The following is a 10,812-nucleotide window of genomic DNA, read 5'->3' as shown; positions in this document are numbered from 1 at the left end:
TATAAAATAGGTCAATCATGGTTGCGTCCCGGAGCGGAGCCGTCTTCTTTTTCGTTTTGTCTGTCCCCCGGGTCGCCCACGCACTCACGCCAGCCAAGCCCGGCCGCTAATTCACGGCAGAGATAATGACGAGGAGGAGGCGAAACGAAAAGTCCCTCCCTGCCCGGGGCACGCGCGGCCGCGAGACGGGCCGTGCATCTTGAGCTTCCCACAGACTCTTCGGGGCGCAGCGTGACGTGAACGGCCATTTTTGCCCTCGTCGGCGGTCACACGCGCGCCCAAGGATTCCAACCACCGCCTGAGACTGGACGCGCCATACGATGGGCGGTTGCATCGACATACTGCCCGTGCGCCGCGCGGCCAGGGGATCCGTCGGGATAGCTCCCGAAAACTGTGGGAAGTGGAATGATAGAAGCGATGGACAGATATTGCTTGACGTATCGTGGCGTCCACATGTCAGAGGCAATGCGCCTATTCCTTCAACGCGGCATGTTGCCACGGACCTTCACATTTCCCGGCCGTCCAGTGTGTTTAAGAGACCATCAAAAGCCCAGGTAGACGAGTTTCAAAAAAAAAAAAAACACATAGACGCGAACCGTACAGTTTTCGGCGTCCTTTCTCTCTTTCTTCGAGTATTTTTTTTAACACAGTACAGACACAAGCGCTAATACATACACGCATACACTCACCCCGAGACGCCGACTTCTATACCTGGTGGGCCACATCCTGCGACCGATCACTGTCCCCCGTGCGTAAAGGATTGGCCTTCCTGATCATCCTCACAGCTTGGTGCCTCTGGAAACACCGAAATGTTGCATCTTCAACGGCAAGCGGCCCTCTATCTCCCGTCTATTCGACAACATCAAAGACAAAGCGTGCCTGTGGGTTAAGACCGGCGCCACCGGAATCCAAAACATCATCCCTGAGAGCTAGTCTTAGACGTTTTATGGGGTTGAGCAACTCCATGTCTGTAATGCTCCGAGCTCATTTCCATGCCTCTTTGTGTACATGGCTTAGTGAGCCGTTATAATCACATGTTGTGCCACTCTCCTTCTATCAATGAAAAGATAAACATTTGTGTATTCATCAAAAAAATATCCATACTAAAGCATGCAACGTGAATAAAACTATGTAGATGAAAGCACAAGTGCTCCTTGGGTGATTTTGGTAACTAATGTCAACATATCTTTTGTTGGACTAATACTTTCATCTAGCATATTTCAGATAAGTCCAACAGTGAAGTGGCATGGACTAGAGGATGTGGGACCCCTTCAAGATGATGAAGACAAATGATTGGCTCAAGCTCAAAACTCGGGACTCTACATTTTTCATTTTAGTGATCCAAGATCACATCGAGTCCATAGGAAAGCCAATACTATTAAGAGGGGATGGGGTGTTGCTTAATGGCTTGTGTCGGTGTCAAAACCGGCGGATCTCGGGTAGTGGGTCCCGAACTGTGTGTCTAGGCCGGATGGTAACAGGAGGCAAGGGACACGAAGTTTTACCCAGGTTCGGGCCCTCTTGATGGAGGTAAAACCCTACATCCTGCTTGATTAATATTGATGATATGGGTAGTACAAGAGTAGATCTACCACGAGATCGGAGAGGCTAAACCCTAGAAGCTAGCCTATGGTATGATTGTTGTTCTGTATGTTGTCCTACGGACTAAAACCCTCCGGTTTATATAAGCACCGGAGAGGGTTAGGGTTACACAAAGTCGGTTACAATGGTAGGAGATCCACATATCCGTATCGCCAAGCTTGCCTTCCACGCCAAGGAAAGTCCCTTCTGGACACGGGACGAAGTCTTCAATCTTGTATCTTCATAGTCCAGGAGTCCGGCTGTAGGTATAGTCCGGCCATCCGGACACCCCCTAATCCAGGACTCGCTCAGTAGCCCCTGAACCAGGTTTCAATGACGACGAGTCCGGCGCGCAGATTGTCTTCGGCATTGCAAGGCGGGTTCCTCCTCCAAGTACTTCATAGAAGATTTTGAACACAAAGATAGTGTACGGCTCTGCAAAATAAGTTTCCGCATATTGCCATAGAGAGAATAATATTTACACAAATCTAATCTGCTGACGTATTCCATAGTGTGACATCGCACCACGGCCAAGCCTTTATTCGAATCGTTTTATTGTCCCACCTCAGCGTGTCATGCGAGGCGGTTTCCTTGGCACGTCTCGTCGAAGCAGAGATCATGTCTCCTTATTCCGGGATTCTCATCAATACGGGCGTGGGTAACCCAACTGCGCCATTGATTACGGCGCTTGGAGATAAACGAGTTTTACCAGGCTGGTGGAGACACGTAGTTGCGTCCACCCATATAACGGGATAAGGATCCACCTTTTCACCTACGCCTTCTTCCTCCTTTGCCTATCCATTTTCGCGCACTCGAGCTCCAGCGCCCAAGTCCGCACTCCCCACCTCAACCTTCTCCAGCCATGTCCGAAGCGGGAGGCAAGTGGATGGTCTCCTCCGTCATGGAGGGACACATCAAAAAACTGAGGAAGGCCGGATACTTGTCTAACGACATCGCGTACCGGCTTCCCGAAGAGGGGCAGCTCCTCCCCACCCCAAGGCCCCATGAGAGGGTAGTGTTCCGTCCCCACTTCCTCCGCGGACTGGGCTTTCCTATCCACCCATTCGTCCGGGGACTCATGTTCTACTACGGCCTGGATTTCCATGATCTGGCCCCGAACTTCATCCTCAACATCTCGGCGTTTATCGTCGTGTGCGAGGCTTTCCTCCGCATCCGTCCCCATTTCGGCCTATGGCTCAAGACTTTCAATGTCAAGCCGAAGGTGGTGCGCGGAAACCAGGCGGAGTGCGGAGGCGCCATGGTGGGCAAGATGCCCAACGTCTTATGGCTCGAGGGTTTCTTTGTGGAGACCCTGAAGGGGTGGCAATCGGGGTGGTTTTACATCACCGAGCCGCATGACCCTGAGTGGGTCGCAGCCCCCGAGTTCTGGTCTGGACCCCCAACGCGGCTCATGTCTTGCAAAGAGACGAGCCTGTCGTGGGGAAGCAAAGGAGAGGTAACTGGACTGCAAACATGCATCCAAACCCTGGTGAACAAGCAGCTCAAGCTTGTCAACGTAGTCCAGGTTATGCTCATCCGCCGGATCCTCCCGTGTCAACAACGGGCCTTCAATCTATGGGAGTTCAACCCGGCGTAGCACCGAACTCTGAGCAGGCTCTTCGACACGACGTACGAAGATGCCTGGAAGGTGCTTTTCAAGGGCGCCGAGGCTCCCGCATCCGCTACCGAGAATCGCGGATTCAGCGCGCAGCGTCACGCTAGCGCGGTAAGTTGTTTGTACCTTTTACAGGGTATTAGTTTTTCATAGTTTAACTCTATGCGGGATCTAAGCTCCCTTACCTTTGACAGGATTGGCAGGCGAAGTCTGGACAGATCGACTATCCGGCTCCTTTGCCCGAAGACCCAGCCGATGCCCGCTTGGTGAAGCTGCTGGTTCCGGCACCCTATGTGGTGCCAGAGAAGAAGGCCATGAAGAAGGCCACTGGGACTCGAAAAAGTGCCCGGCGCCAGGAGGTGTCGGGTTCATCATCCGACGGCTCCAAGGCGCATTCCTCCCGTGAAGACGAGGAGGAAGAAGAAGAGACCTCTCCCCCTCCAGCGGGGGGAGAGAAGAAAAGGAAGGCCGTCCTCACTGGGGAGGCCGAAGGGTCCAAGAAGGGGGAAATCCTTCCTTCGGACTACTCCACCAATGCCGACGACGGTGGAGAGGAGTGGACGCTCAGGGCCAAGCCCCTAGCGAAATCGTAAGTATCCGGATACCAGAGTGATTCATAGTATTCCTTCATTGCACAGCTTTCCCTTATGTCAAATATGTTTATGCAGCCCACCCAAAGACCGGCTCGACGCGTCGTCGAGCGGTTCACTGGACTCGTCGGATGTGAATTTGCTTCCGACGGCTACCTCCCCCCGCCCTACGGACGACGCCAAGTGTTGTCCCAATAGGTTCCAAGCCAGGAGGAGGTGGTCCTGGAGGCGCCGCAAGGCGACCTCCCGGACTCCAGGAGTAAAGGGGATAAAACCCCCCAGGGCTCCAAGTCCGGCTCTAGGCCGGACACTGCTCTGGAACGTTCAAAGGTTCCAGAGTCCGGCGGGCGACCTCCTTCCAAGAGGAGCAAGCCCACCGTGCCGGTGACCTCCGTCCAACCGAAGGCGCCGGACAATTTGTTGGAGGTGCTCAAAGGCGCCTCCATCAACGAGGAGCACCGCACCATTATGAGTGCGGTGGTCCAAAAGGTTCAGTCCACCAAGAGCGGACTGACTGAAGCTTGTGCAAGCCTTTTAACAGGCTTTGAGGTAAGTAAAGAATGTGTAAATAATATTACCGCATAGACAGTAGCCCCTGATGCTCTATTTGGCGTTCGGGAAGAAAAGCCGAATAGAGGATCAAATAAAATTCGCAGGAGTCTAAAGAAAAGGAGTCAATATGCGTATGCAGGCTTCTCTGCTGGCGTCCGCCGCACTGACTGCGGAAGTGGACACGCTAAAGCAGAACCTCGAGCAGTCCGAGAAAGAGCTCGGGCGTGCCAAGAAGCAGCTCGAGGACAAGGAAGGTAAGAAATACCTTGTTTAAATATATATAAAAAGTGCAATTGCAAACAATGACAGGATTATCGTGGCTATTGTAGGGGCCACGTCTGAGGTGGCGACCCTTAAGCAAGCGCTGTTCGAGGCCGAGAAGAGGGCGGCCACGGAGCGCACTGAGCGGGAGAAGTATGAGGCCCAGGTTGGCAAGGTGCGGCAAGAGCTCTAGGCTCTCATGAAAAAACATGAGAGTTTGGAGCTTGACTCAAAGACGCGAGCGTTCGAGCTCACGGTGGCTATTGAAAATGCCAAGTCTGCCAAGGCCGAATCCCAGAAGACCCTCGAGGAGTTGGATGCGGTGAAAAAGATAGCGGCGGGTAAGGCATTCTTTATGCAAAGCAAACACATAAACGTGAGGTACTTGTTACTTACCCGAATCCGGAGCTCTCCAGGAGCATTCGCAGATCTTCCCCGTAGCGTGTCCGATGCCACCGCATTCTATCAAGCCGAGGAGGGCAGCTCGACAGAGAAGGTGTTCTGGTCTCAGTATGCTGAGGCCGGACACCCCGTGCCCCTGAGCGACCAGCTGAAGCAACTGGTCGAGCTCCACAAGGCGGCCGAACAGGCCATGAAGGGCCTCATAGTTCGGCTGTGGCCTAGAGAGGCTCTGCCTGGGAGCTATTTCGGGCTGGTGCAGCGGCTGGTGGGGGCATGTCCAATGCTCGAAGTCATCAAGCGCTCCGTCTGCATTGAAGGTGCCCGTAGGGCCCTTGCCCGTGCTAAGGTGCACTGGGGCAAGCTGGATGCTGAGAAGCTTGTGAACGACGGGCCACCGCCGGGGAAAGAGCATCGCAAGCCCGAGAATTATTATAAGGATGTTCTGAAGGGTGCCCGCCTTATGGCGGATGAATGTTCCAGGGATGTAATTTTTGAGTAAAACTCGCTCGTTTTGTCCTGTGCGCTGAAAACTTATTCATATGCGCTAAGCAATGTTGTTGGAATTTAAAATATTACCTTCTGTGCGGCTGTTTATCAATTATGAGAGATGGCGAGTCGTCGGCTTCTACCCCCGTGCCACTAGTGCTGGGGTGTTCGGGTATAAACCTGAGCGCTCTTTTTCCCATGTTTGGGTCCTTCGAGGGAGGCGCTCAGCACAACGAACAAGGCAATCGGACTATAATGCGTGAACACTCTCACTTAGCCATAGAATTCTATAATTTTAAATTTCGGCGAAGCCCCTGGTATTCGGAAGACCGAGTTCGGGGCGCTATCCACGCCTTGGCCGGACAGAGCCGACTCCTCGCTCTAAGCGGCATAAGTCTTTAGGGACTCGAAAAACCTCTCGAACAGCGACCAGCTCTCGCTTCATCATGACAGTCAGTTTTAGCTTTCTCTACTGAGGTGCTCGACCCAACTCAACTGGGGCACAATCGCAGTAGTTCTCCTAGTGCTACCTTAGCCGACATAGCGGAACATAAGGCACCAAAACATAGGAGCCGAGCAAACCCAACTATTGACCCAAGACATGATTCAGAGCCGATGCATATAATGCTATAAGTCCGGGGTGCCACACTTGTTAAAGTGTTCGGACTTCTCACACCATATTGAGGGGTACTAAAGCCCCTGGCGTATTTTGGCCGTACCAAAGTGTACGGGTGCAACATGTCATTAAGGAACATATATTTGTAAAAAAAGAGTAATGCAAAAATAGACAAAAGCTATGCATTGTTTATTAAAAAGGGCTGCGATCAAAGCAAAATGATACAAATAATGCGATAAGCAAAAGGTTGGACTATTTAACATGTTCGTTCCAGGGGCAGGCTGCGGAATGGTATGCGAAACAGGTATACTGCTCGTGATAGAGACCACCTGGGAGTTCCGTAATGCGGCATGGCTTGTCTGATTCCCTGGTTCTTGCATTGTTTGTGCGGCAATTGAACTGCCGAACAGGCCTTCCGAAGAATGGAGTCCTGAAAGTAAGAGAAAATTAAAAAATCGGCAGCCCCTGGTGTGGTTTAAGCCGTGTTTCGGGCGTGCCGTGATGGTGCCCCTCCCCCTGTACCCATGGTATTTCTAGAGCGTAGTTATGTACGCGAAGCACTGGTGTCGCATTTTTGCGAGGGCTGGGGTTGGGGCCGCATTGCTACGCCTGCTCGGAACGTGCCAGGCGGTCTTGTTGTAGGTTACTCCGGGTGCGCTTGACGGTGTCCAAACGTTTAATGGCCGGACTAGAGAACTGCCTGGAGAGGCTGCTTTGTACTTCCGCTGCAAGGGCTGCCGTGTGCTCCTCCGTTCGGAGGGAGTGTTCGGTGTTTCCATTGACCGTAATTACTCCTCGAGGGCCTGGCATCTTGAGCTTAAGGTATGCGTAGTGCGGTACCGCATTGAACTTGGCGAATGTGGTTCGCCCGAGCAGTGCGTGATAGCCACTGCGGAATGGGACTATGTCGAAGATTAACTCCTCGCTTCGGAAATTATCCAGAGATCCGAAGACCACTTCAAGTGTGACTGAGCCTGTATAGTTGGCCTCTACACTTGGTATTACGCCTTTAAAGGTCGTTTTGGTGGGCTTAATCCTCAAGGGATCTATGCCCATTTTCCGCACTGTATCCTGGTAAAGCAGGTTCAGACTACTGCCGCCGTCCATAAGGACTCTAGTGAGATGAAATCCGTCAATAATTGGGTCTAGAACCAATGCGGCGAATCCGCCATGATGGGTGCTAGTGGGATGGTCCCTTCGATCAAAGGTGATCGGGCAGGAGGACCATGGGTTGAACTTTGGGGCGACTGGCTCTACCGCGTATACGTCCCTTAACGCGCGCTTCTGTTCCCTCTTGGGGATGTGGGTTGCGTATATCATGTTCACCGTCCGCACTTGTGGGGGAAAACCCTTCTGCCCACTGTTGTTCGGCGGCCGGGGCTCTTCGTCGTCATCGCTATGCAGCCCCTTGTCTTTATTTTCGGCATTTAACTTGCCTGCCTGCTTGAACACCCAACAATCCCTGTTGGTGTGATTGGCCGGCTTTTCGGGGGTGCCATGTATCTGGCACAAGCGGTCGAGTATTCGGTCCAAACTGGACGGGCCCCTAGGATTTCTTTTGAATGGCTTTTTCCGCTGACCGGATTTATAGCCTCTGAATTCGGCATTAACTGTCGTATCCTCGGCATTGTCGCCGTTAATGCGGCGCCTCTTCTTGTTGCGACGCGACCTGCCACTACTGTCCCTGGTATCTGAATTACCGGGGTTCTTGGTCATATTGTTGCTACGAGCAAGCCAACTGTCTTCTCCCGCGCAAAAGCGGGTCATGAGTGTCGTGAGTGCTGCCATAGATTTCGGCTTTTCCTGTCCAAGGTGCCGGGCAAGCCACTCGTCACGAATATTGTGCTTGAAGGCTGCTAGGGCCTCTGCGTCCGGACAGTCGACTATTTGATTTTTCTTTGTTAGGAACCGTGTGCAGAATTGCCTGGCCGATTCCTCTGGCTGCTGAATTACGTGGCTTAGGTCATCGGCGTCTGGTGGTCGCACATAAGTGCCTGGAAATTGTCAAGGAATGCGGCTTCCAGGTCCTCCCAACAACTGATTGATCCTGCTGGCAAGCTGTTAAGCCAATGCCGAGCTGGTCCTTTAAGCTTGAGTGGGAGGTATTTGATGGCGTGGAGATCATCGCCGCGGGCCATGTGGATATGAAGGAGATAATCCTCGATCCATACCGTGGGATCTGTTGTGCCATCATATGATTCGATGTTTACGGGTTTGAAACCCTTGGGGATTTGATGATCCATTACTTCGTCTATGAAGCATAGTGGGTGTGCGGCGCCTCTGTACTGGGCTATATCACGACGTAGCTCCAATGAGCTTTGTCTACTGTGTTCGGCCCTACCGGATTTGTGTCCGGCGTGACGGTTATCGTCTCGAGTCGTGGGGCGCCCACGCGATCCGTAGATCGATCTTGTTTGCCTTGCCTTGTCCTCCAACATATCTCGCAGGTCTGGCGCATTTTCGCATGTCTTGGTACAGGGTGCGGCTTGAGTGGAGGGCCGAGAGGCCTCTCTGTCGCGGCCACGAGGTGGCTGGTCGGCCGTATCAAGTGCTGGTGATGTAGGTTTAAGTGCTTCCTCCTCTAATCAGGGTAGCAACTTGCGCTTTGGGTAGCTCTTGGAGGGGCGTTTGAGTTTATGCTCTTCGGCCGCAAGGACTTCAGTCCATCTGTCGACTAGCAAATCTTGATCAGCTCTAAGCTCTTGCTGTTTTTTCTTGAGGCTTCTTGCTGTGGCCATAAGCCTGCGTTGAAAACGCTCTTGCTCGACGGGATCCTCTGGCACGACGAATTCGTCGTCGTCGAGGCTTGCCTCGTCTTTGGAGGGAGGCATATAATTATCGTCCTCGACCTCTCTGTCTGCCGCTCTCTCATGAGGGCTGGCTTCTCCATCCTCTTGTGCTGAATCTTGCTGGAGGGGGTTTTCTTCAGCACTCTTCGGAGTATTATTATCTCCCGTGCTGGAATCACCGTATTTGCTTTGGCGGGATTTTGAGCGGCGCCGCTGACGCCGGCGCTTAGGCTGTTTCTTGGAGGGGTCATCCTCCACTGTTCCATTGCCATCTCCTTCTTTTGGGGTGTCCACCATGTATATGTCATATGACGAGGTGGCTTTCCAGGGCCCAATAGGCGCTGGTTCTTCATCGTCTCCTGCATCGGCATCCATACCGTCGATGTCTTCGGAGTCGAAGTCGAGCATGTCGGTTAAATCGTCGACATTGGCTACAAAGTGGGTGGTGGGTGAGCTTTGAATTTCTTCATCGTCCGTATCCCAAACTTGCTGACCGTAGTCCGGCTAGGACTCTCCTGATAAAGAGAGAGACTTTAGTGTCTTCAGAATATCGCCGAAAGGCGAGTGCTGAAAGATGTCCGCGGCAGTAAACTCCATGATCAGCGCCCAATCGGATTCGACCGGTAGAGGCGCGGAGGGTTCAGAGTTCGGAGAGGAGTCCGGCTCCTTGGAGTCACGAGTCTCGCGGAGTGCGGGGCTGGTGTTCGGCTCGATCGCCATTGGGATCGCAGCCCCTGAGGCGGCGTCCAACCACCCATCCTCGATCGACGCAGTTGGCTCCGAATTAAGGGTCGAAGCCGATGCGGGTGCGGCCTCCAGGGCACTGTTCGGTGGCAGAGCTAGATCATGCTCGTCGTGACAGTGCAGTGCGCTCGGCAGTGGCTCAAATCCGTCGAGGATCAAGTCCCCGCGGATGTCAGCCGTGTAGTTTAAACTTCCAAATCTAACCTGACGGCCAGGGGCATAGCTTTCGATCTGCTCCAGATGGCCAAGTGAATTGGCCCGTAGTACGAAGCCGCCGAAGACGAAGATCTGTCCGGGGAGGAAGGTCTCACCCTGGACTACATCGCTATTGATGATCGTAGGAGCCATCAAGCCTAACAGCGACGACACAGAGGAACTCTCCATGAAAGCACCAATGTCGGTGTCAAAACCGGTGGATCTCGGGTAGGGGGTCCCGAACTGTGCGTCTAGGCCGGATGGTAACAGGAGGCAAGGGACACGAAGTTTTACCCAGGTTCGGGCCCTCTTGATGGAGGTAAAACCCTACGTCCTGCTTGATTAATATTGATGATATGGGTAGTACAAGAGTAGATCTACCACGAGATCGGAGAGGCTAAACCCTAGAAGCTAGCCTATGGTATGATTGTTGTTCTGTATGTTTTCCTACGGACTAAAACCCTCCGGTTTATATAGACACCGGAGAGGGTTAGGGTTACACAAAGTCGGTTACAATGGTAGGAGATCCACATATCCGTATCGCCAAGCTTGCCTTCCACGCCAAGGAAAGTCCCTTTCGAACACGGGACGAAGTCTTCAATCTTGTATCTTCATAGTCCAGGAGTCCGGCTGAAGGTATAGTCCGGCCATCCGGACACCCCCTAATCCAGGACTCCCTCAGCTTGCTTGCTCAAAGTGCTTAGTGATATGCTCCAAAGTCCTCAACCACTCTCTCACATCCACATTTGTCCCAAACCAAAAGTCAAACTCGGCCCCAATGAAACTTTCTATCCGGTGCCACCGAGTTCTCTTGACATAGCCACTGCCAGAAACCCTAATCAATTCGGTCTCACCGATGGGATCTCGGTCTCACCGAGATGGGCTTGCAAACTCTCTGTTGCATATTGCATTAATTTCGGTCTCACCGAAATGTGAAATCGGTCCCACCGAGTTTTCTTGGCCAACTCTCTGTTTTGCTTA

The sequence above is a fragment of the Triticum urartu genome, chromosome 4A (assembly GCF_056163025.1).
Source record: "Triticum urartu cultivar PI428250 chromosome 4A, HENAU_Tu73, whole genome shotgun sequence".
In the NCBI taxonomy this organism is placed as follows: domain Eukaryota; kingdom Viridiplantae; phylum Streptophyta; class Magnoliopsida; order Poales; family Poaceae; genus Triticum; species Triticum urartu.
This window is presented reverse-complemented; position numbering follows the sequence as displayed.